Source organism: Myotis brandtii, unplaced genomic scaffold, assembly GCF_000412655.1.
Source record: "Myotis brandtii unplaced genomic scaffold, ASM41265v1 scaffold332, whole genome shotgun sequence".
NCBI lineage: Eukaryota > Metazoa > Chordata > Mammalia > Chiroptera > Vespertilionidae > Myotis > Myotis brandtii.
The window spans coordinates 1,421,432-1,428,974 of NW_005362797.1; the positions used below are offsets into that span (position 1 = coordinate 1,421,432).

Consider the following 7,543-nt stretch of genomic DNA (forward strand, 5'->3'; position numbering starts at 1 on the left):
TCAGGCCACGCGGGCGGGCCGGCTTTGCGCCGCTGGCTACGTGTCTCCGGAACGCTACTACCCCATCCGCATACCTTACATGGCTTGAAAGTAAAAATAAAAAGAATTACGATGCGGGCGAGGCTGGCAAGGGGGAGAAGACATTCCACTTCTCCCCAACTAAGGCGTCCTGGCGGGACTCCCAGGGCCTTCCCCAGAGCTCCCCCAGCGCCCACCTCGTGCCCCGAGAGAAAAGGCACAAAGGCACCGCAGTCTCAGGCCCAGGTGGCCGCTCCCCTGGTCGAGTGCAGACGCCTGTCTGCCAAGGGAGGGAGGGTGGCCATTACGGATTACAGTGCAAGAGCCCCATCCTAAAGGCCGGGCCAGTAGAGCCTCTCCAGTGGGTTATGCTCAACGCCCGACCCACTTCTAAACCTCCAGCAAAAAGCTTCCTCTCCTTCATATTTTGAGCTCTCAAGAGCCCAACAATTCACAGGGGCCCCCAGCAAATAGCTCAGCAACCACTCCAAGTCTTTAGGTTCCTCCCTAAAGCATGGCCACCAGCTGCTAAAGTCACACCTAGTAGCAGCCTTGGAGAGGAGAGTTCTACAGGACACCCTGGTGGTGACATAAATAAAAATATGTTTGCACAACTCTCCCACGCAGCCAAATCAGCAGGTTGCAACACATAAGAGAAGTCCAGGTCACTCCTGCCACCCTGACCTGAACCCGACCCGAGGGAGCGATCTGAAAACTGCAGAACCACCAGTAAGAAGGCCCCAGTGACCTCCCTCAGAAACCTCTCCAGCTTGCAGTACTTTATAACCTAGCCAAAGGGGGAGATAAGTCCCACAGGGTGTCGGAAGGTTTTTATTGTCGTTTTCTTATTTCAAAAAAGAAAGAACCCCCAGTTAATCTAAGAGTCATTCCCCTTAAGATGGTGGGTGGCAAGTCTTCAGCAAGGACTCTCACCACAGGCCTCCTTACTTACCAAGTACCATGGCAAATCTCAACCACAAGATGATTCAGAGGTGGAGGCCGAAGGGCAGCCGGAGTTCATCAGCCCCACCCCGTTCATTACTGAGCACTGGATGTGACCTACCCTGAGCCACGAAGCAAAGGTATGAGGTCAGAGAAACAAACTAGATCATCTCTGAAGTCAGAACTGGTAACAAAGCCAGGACAGGAGCTCAGCCTAGTGAAGGTCCCACCCCTCATCAGCATATCAGTGGAGAGCTGAATCTCCCATCAAAGGAGCCAAGGGGAGAGACCTTTGTCCTCACACCTTACCAGCCAGGACAGGCCCCCCCAACCTCCAACCACACTCACACCATAGCTAGAAATCTCTTTACATTAAGTAGAGGTGGCATGTTATTTCCACCCCAGCACGTTCCTTCTTTCTCAGAGTTCAGACTGAGAGGATGTGATCTGAAGGTTACTGCACGTGTCATTCTTTCCGTGCAAGCTGTTAGCCTCCAGTGACTGAACCAGCCATCCCGGGTGAACAAAAACTTAAAAGATGAGCAAGCCTTGGGCCAGGGGAAGCCATAAGCAGAGGGTGGAGTGTGGTTGAGGTAAGCTGCCTTTTATTAGCTCGCCTTCTTCTTCTGGGTGGTGTTTGTTTTTGGTTTGTTTCTCCCATTCTCAAGCATATTCCTTAAGTTCTCTCTCTGCTATTACAAATGTGGCCTGAAGTGTGGACCAGCCAGGCCTGCTTTGGAGGGCAGAGTACACATGTCTGTCTGCCTGCCTGCCGGTCTGTCTGTCTTAAATGGGGGATCAGCCCTTTACTGAAAGCCAAAGGCAGGCGTAGTGTGGCTTTTTTACCTTGTAATTCCATAGAATCCTGGCTCGGGGACATGCTCCCTGACAAAAGGGTGCAGGGGCCAAATTCATTTAGGAACAACCTCCTTAATTCCCCTCTTGAACTTTCAAAAAGTACCCTTGTGCCTTAGATCCTTAGAAACCTCAAAGAAACAAGTGGAACTGTTTAAAAACACCTTTGACAGCAGAATTCTATGTGTGCCCCAGAACTCGCTGTGGGCAACACTTATTTCCTGACTGAGGACTGGATGGGACCATTCTGCAGCCCCATCTGGGAATGGGATGAAGAGTGAGCACCCAGACTCCAGCCCGGAGAGGAATTCCTCTCCCCCTCATGTTTTGTGCCTTCTTCTCCAACATGCTTCTCTGCCCTGGAACATTAAAGCCCCTCTCCCATCGCTGATTATGTGGCCAATATGATTATTTATGGAATGGTTCAGTGTAAAGCCCGGTGATCCTGCTCCAGGCAGTAACAACTGAATAGATGAGCAGTGAGAGCACTTGCTGCTGGTGGGAAGGCCTGAGGGACTTTCAAATATAAGGAGGAATCTGAGGCAGGCCTGGGAAGACGGGTACGTAAGAGGAGACTTGGGTCAGCCCAGGGCAAGCAGCACAGCTGGGCTGTGCAGAACTGAAGTCATCATCAGGTAATTTTTGTCTCCATCTCTCTCTTTCCATATTATCTTTACTGCTTCCCTCTGCAGAGCTGCTCCACGCTCCTCCCTGCAGGCTGGCTTCCTCTGCTCGCTTACCAAGTCCTGAGGACCTTCTGACTTTAGACTCCACCACCTTCAGACTGCCTCAGTCTTCCACAAGAGCTCAAATTCTCAGAGAAATCATCTGATTGGCTTAGCCTGAGTCAGGTGACTAATCCCTTCTGCCCACCCCCTCCAAATAGCCTCCAAATAGCTGAGGCAGGGGGCACGGTGGAACCATCTGGTACAACAGGACTAGGGAGGGGAGGGAGATGACTTTGGAAAGAGGATATCTAGCTCTTAATTGTTCCAAACACTAGAAAAAATTATGTGACATGATAAAGGAGTTAGCTAAGCTATGATGGCAATCATATTGCAATATAAACATACCAAATCAATAGGCTATGCACCTTAAACTTACACACAGTGTCCTGTGTCAAGTATATGTCAATTTGAAGGAGGGGGATGGGAAAGAAAGTGGAAGGGACCATGGGCCCGGGACGAATTCTGGAGGAGGAAAGGAGAAAACAAAGACCCAAAACAGGCAGAAGCACTCAGAAAGCACTGCAGAACCCATACAAAAGGGAATAAAGATTATTTATTTTTAACCTATTTTTTTTTTAATTCGAGAAAATGCTAAAATATTAAAACAGTGGTTCCCTCTAAGTGGTAGAATTATGGGGTAAGATGTTTGCCTGCTTCGTTCATCCTTGTCTTGTTTCCAACTTTTCTACCATGAGCACCCATTACATTTATAATGTTTTCATAAAGAAAGGAGGGCGCATTCGAGAGCAGGGATTCTCAAACTTGAGTGTGCATCAGAATTACCTGTAGGGCAATTAAAACACAGCTTGCTGGTCCCCAACCCCAGCGTTTCTGATTCAGTAGGTCTGGGCTGGGCCCTGAGAATTCACATCCCTAACAAGCTCCCAGATGATGGCTGCCTCTGCTGGTCCAGGGACTATACCAGTGATGGCGAACCTATGACACACGTGTCAGAGATGACGCGCGAACTCATTTTTTTGGTTGATTTTTCTTTGTTAAATGGCATTTAAATATATAAAATAAATATCAAAAATATAAATCTTTGTTTTACTATGGTTGCAAATATCAAAAAATTTCTATATGTGACACGGCACCAGAGTTAAGTTAGGGTTTTTCAAAATGCTGACACACCGAGCTCAAAAGGTTCGCCATCACTGACCTAACACTTCATCCCATCTCCACTCCCTCAACGCTCCCTCACCCCAGATTCCTAATTCCTCGCCAGGGCCCGAAGTCACAGAGGGAACCAACAGCTTCTTCAGAGCCGTCCAGGTAGCATCACCACCTTGTAGATGGTGGGGTAGCAAGATATCTTCCATTTTAAAAGTAAGAATCATTTGGTGGGAGAGGTAGAGATTGTTTTTAGACTTAGTTAGTCCCTTTTGCTACTCAAAATAAACATCTTTGTGCTCAGTTAAAAGCTTTCCAAGATGTTCACAAGAGAAGGGGAAATTCTTGCCAAAAACTTAAGCCCAACCAGACAGGGATACTGAAATTTTGCTGCCTGTGGGAACACGTGGCCAGGCAGGACTCTGGCATGAAAACAGTAATCTGTGTTTAAACGATGGTGGCGCAGAGCTCGGGTGGTTCAGAGCTATGTTCAGGGCACACTGTGGACGGGGTCCATTCCGTTTCTAGTTTCAGTTCATAGCACACTCTTGTCTATTTACAGAACTTACAACTCGGCAAACCTTGGTACTTATGGTTGGAGGGTGCAGAGAAACACTTCTCTCACTCTTCTCACAGCTTTAGTTCTGCTTCCAATTCTCAGCAGTTGCAAAATGCTTAAGAAGATCGTAGCCCAAGAGTCCTGTCTGCAATTTTACAGGGTCATGACCTTGGGCAAGACACATAACCATCTCTGAGCTGCAGTATTCTCCAGCCATAAAACCGTAAAAATAATGCCTGTTTTCCTTTCCTTTCAAGAATGTGGTGACGGTCAAATAAAATAAATGTAAACACTTTGCACATTAAAAGGTACTATATGAACACAAGGTATTTGTAATTATCAAATGCTCCCCCCCAAACCAATTTATTTCAACAATAAACTTCTCACCTCTGCTCTTTCTTGTACCTCATCTGTTTCTGGGTCCTTTAAGCATCGTCATGGTCTTTTTTTAATCCAACATTCTCTTTGTGGTTAATAGAAACATGGACTTGTTACCAAACAGGCCAACCTGCATCTACAGATCTCTCTAGCTTTTTGGGAGGAGACCAATCTACAGCCTTTAGTAGAACCTCATTTATTTTGCAGTTATGTGCAGAGCATTTAATATGAATGGGCAGGTCCAACCTCAAGGAACACACCATCACATCTAAGCATTTCAGACCAACCAGATATATTGATCTGGTCTAGATAGGCTATGGCTGAATCTTCTCTCTCTGGCCTCTGCTCCTTGAAGTTCAGATATACCCGGACCAGTTGAAGTACAAGTTGAACTTTGATGTCCCTCAATCCTGCTTTTCTGGAGAAAGCAGGTAACTTTATCCAACTACCAGACTGCCTACCCCCACGAGGCAGCAAGCTCCACAAAAGCAGGACACACGCCTGTTCTATTCAGCAATGCACACAGCGCTTACCCCAGAGCCTGTGCTCAACATGTGCTGAATGAATGCACTGAAAGGCGCAACAATGTATTTAGGAGGCTGTTGGCTGGGACATTGTTTAAAAGGGTGAAAACCTGGAAATTGCAGAAATAAGAGGCTAGAGGCATATTATTACATGGCCACCGTGCCCCTAGCGTCCTGTGTCCCCTTCTGTCGCATTTTCCAGCCGTTTTAAGTGACGCTTTCCCGGCTGAATGAATGCCCTGAAAGGCGCAACAATGTATTTAGGAGGCTGTTGTTTAAAAGGGTGAAAACCTGGAAATTGCAGAAATAAGAGGCTAGAGGCATATTATTACATGGCCACCGTGCCCCAGTGTCCCGTGTCCCCTTCTGTCGCATTTTCCAGCCGTTTTAAGTGACGCTTTCCCTTTCCTGAATCACTTTCATGTTCTCAAAGACTGTGCGTGTGACACAATTTGCAAACATTTCACAAAGTAAGAGTTTGGGGGGAAATAAATATGTTATCAAAGCCTTTTCACCAAATGGAAGCATTTTGTGATCTTTTCAATCTGAAGGGACAAAATGACCCCTTTCTGAAAAGGCTGGTGCTCCGAGCATACGGGAATTGCTAAGTATGGCCAATATTATACCCTGCGCGTGGGGTCTGTTGTCTGGTTGCAGGAAGGCTTTCGATGTATAGGTTCTGAGTATCAAACGTTCTCTACAGACTCGTCTATAGGTACAAGGGTGAGAGGAGATGCTCCTGAATTAAGAATTTGGGGGGAGGGGAGGGGGACATTTACTCTCTATTTCCAGATTGCTCTTCTGTAACAACGTATGCTTATAAGAGGTCAAGTATGGTTCCATTTTACCTTTTTTCAAATCTGATAGGAAAGTCTGTGCCCGGCTTGAGGCACTCCACGTGGCCAGAATGCACGTGGCCATGATTTCTTTTTTTTGTTGTTAATCCTCACCCGAGGCTATTTTTCCATTGATTTTTAGGGAGAGTGGAAGAGAGAGGAAAAAACAGAGAGAAAATTCGATGTGAGAGAAACACATCGATTGGTTGTCTCCTGCACAGGCCCTGGGCCCGGGCCAGGGAAGAACATGCAACCAAGGTAAGTGCCCTTGACCGGAATCGAACCTGGGACCCTTTGGTCCACAGGCTGACGTTCTATCCATTGAGCCAAACCAGCTAGGGCTGGCCAGAACTATTTCTGCTCCTCCTGCCTTCCCGGGGATACTCCCTGTCGTCAGGAGCTTACCCTACAAGAGGCTCCCACTCTGAGCTCTTGGACTCCATCATCTCCAGCCAAGTCTTGTTATCTGAGGTAGCTGTGTTCTAGGGCCTCCGTATACAATGAATTAGCAAGGACTGAGCCATGGCTCCTAGAGGAAATACAGGGTTAAGTTCCCGAGCAGCGGTCACATTTCCGTGAACTGATCAATACACAACTGTATTTTCTCTGTTTCCATTTAAAGACACCTTATTTAACATAAAATGTGGAGGCTTTAACACTGAACTTGCAGCCAGCAGCACTATTAACTCACACCCAAACAAAGCTCACCTAACTCATGTATTTCCCACAAGGCAGTCTACCTGGGCATGCTTAGAACTCTGAACAACACTTTAGCACTACGACGGGGGGGCCATTGTAAACAGTAACACCACCAACAAAAAGCACAAAACACAGACTAAACAGGCCACAGAAAGGACACCTGTTCCTGAAGGGGGGAGAGCTGTGGGGAGGGAGGGGTCTCTCCTGCACAGGCCCTGGGCCCGGGCCAGGGAAGAACATGCAACCAAGGTAAGTGCCCTTGACCGGAATCGAACCTGGGACCCTTTGGTCCACAGGCTGACGTTCTATCCATTGAGCCAAACCAGCTAGGGCTGGCCAGAACTATTTCTGCTCCTCCTGCCTTCCCGGGGATACTCCATGTCGTCAGGAGCTTACCCTGCAAGAGGCTCCCACTCTGAGCTCTTGGACTCCATTCATCTCCAGCCAAGTCTTGTTATTCATGGTAGCTGTGTTCTAGGGCCTCCGTATACAATGAATTAGCAAGGACTGAGCCATGGCTCCTAGAGGAAATACAGGGTTAAGTTCCTGAGCAGCGGTCACATTTCCGTGAACTGATCAATACACAACTGTATTTTCTCTGTTTCCATTTAAAGACACCTTATTTAACATAAAATGTGGAGGCTTTAACACTGAACTTGCAGCCAGCAGCACTATTAACTCACACCCAAACAAAGCTCACCTAACTCATGTATTTCCCCACAAGGCAGTCCACCTGGGCATGCTTAGAACTCTGAACAACACTTTAGCGCTACGACGGGGGGCCATTGTAAACAGTAACACCACCAACAAAAAGCACAAAACACGGACTAAACAGGCCACAGAAAGGACACCTGTTCCTGAAGGGGGGAGAGCTGTGTGGAGGGAGGGGTCACG

General features: G+C 47.5%; 1 protein-coding gene and 1 long non-coding RNA gene across 8 annotated transcripts in view; one reads left to right on the forward strand and one right to left on the reverse strand.

Moving 5' to 3' along the window:
* FOXN3 (forkhead box N3) overlaps nucleotides 1–7,543 on the reverse strand; it is a 377,361-nt gene that overhangs the window by 229,609 nt on the left and 140,209 nt on the right. The window contains exon 1 of one of the 7 annotated variants that reach the window (XM_014543670.1): nucleotides 971–993. The exons of the other annotated variants lie outside the window; for them this stretch is intronic. The gene's annotated coding sequence lies outside the window, so the exon portion shown is untranslated. Of the gene's footprint in view, nucleotides 1–970; nucleotides 994–7,543 lie in introns of those variants that run through there. 7 annotated transcript variants of the gene reach the window in all.
* On the forward strand, nucleotides 1,021–2,680 carry LOC106726925. The gene is made up of 3 exons (XR_001363057.1): nucleotides 1,021–1,100; nucleotides 1,385–1,553; nucleotides 2,508–2,680. It is a non-coding gene; the product is annotated as an uncharacterized LOC106726925 (long non-coding RNA).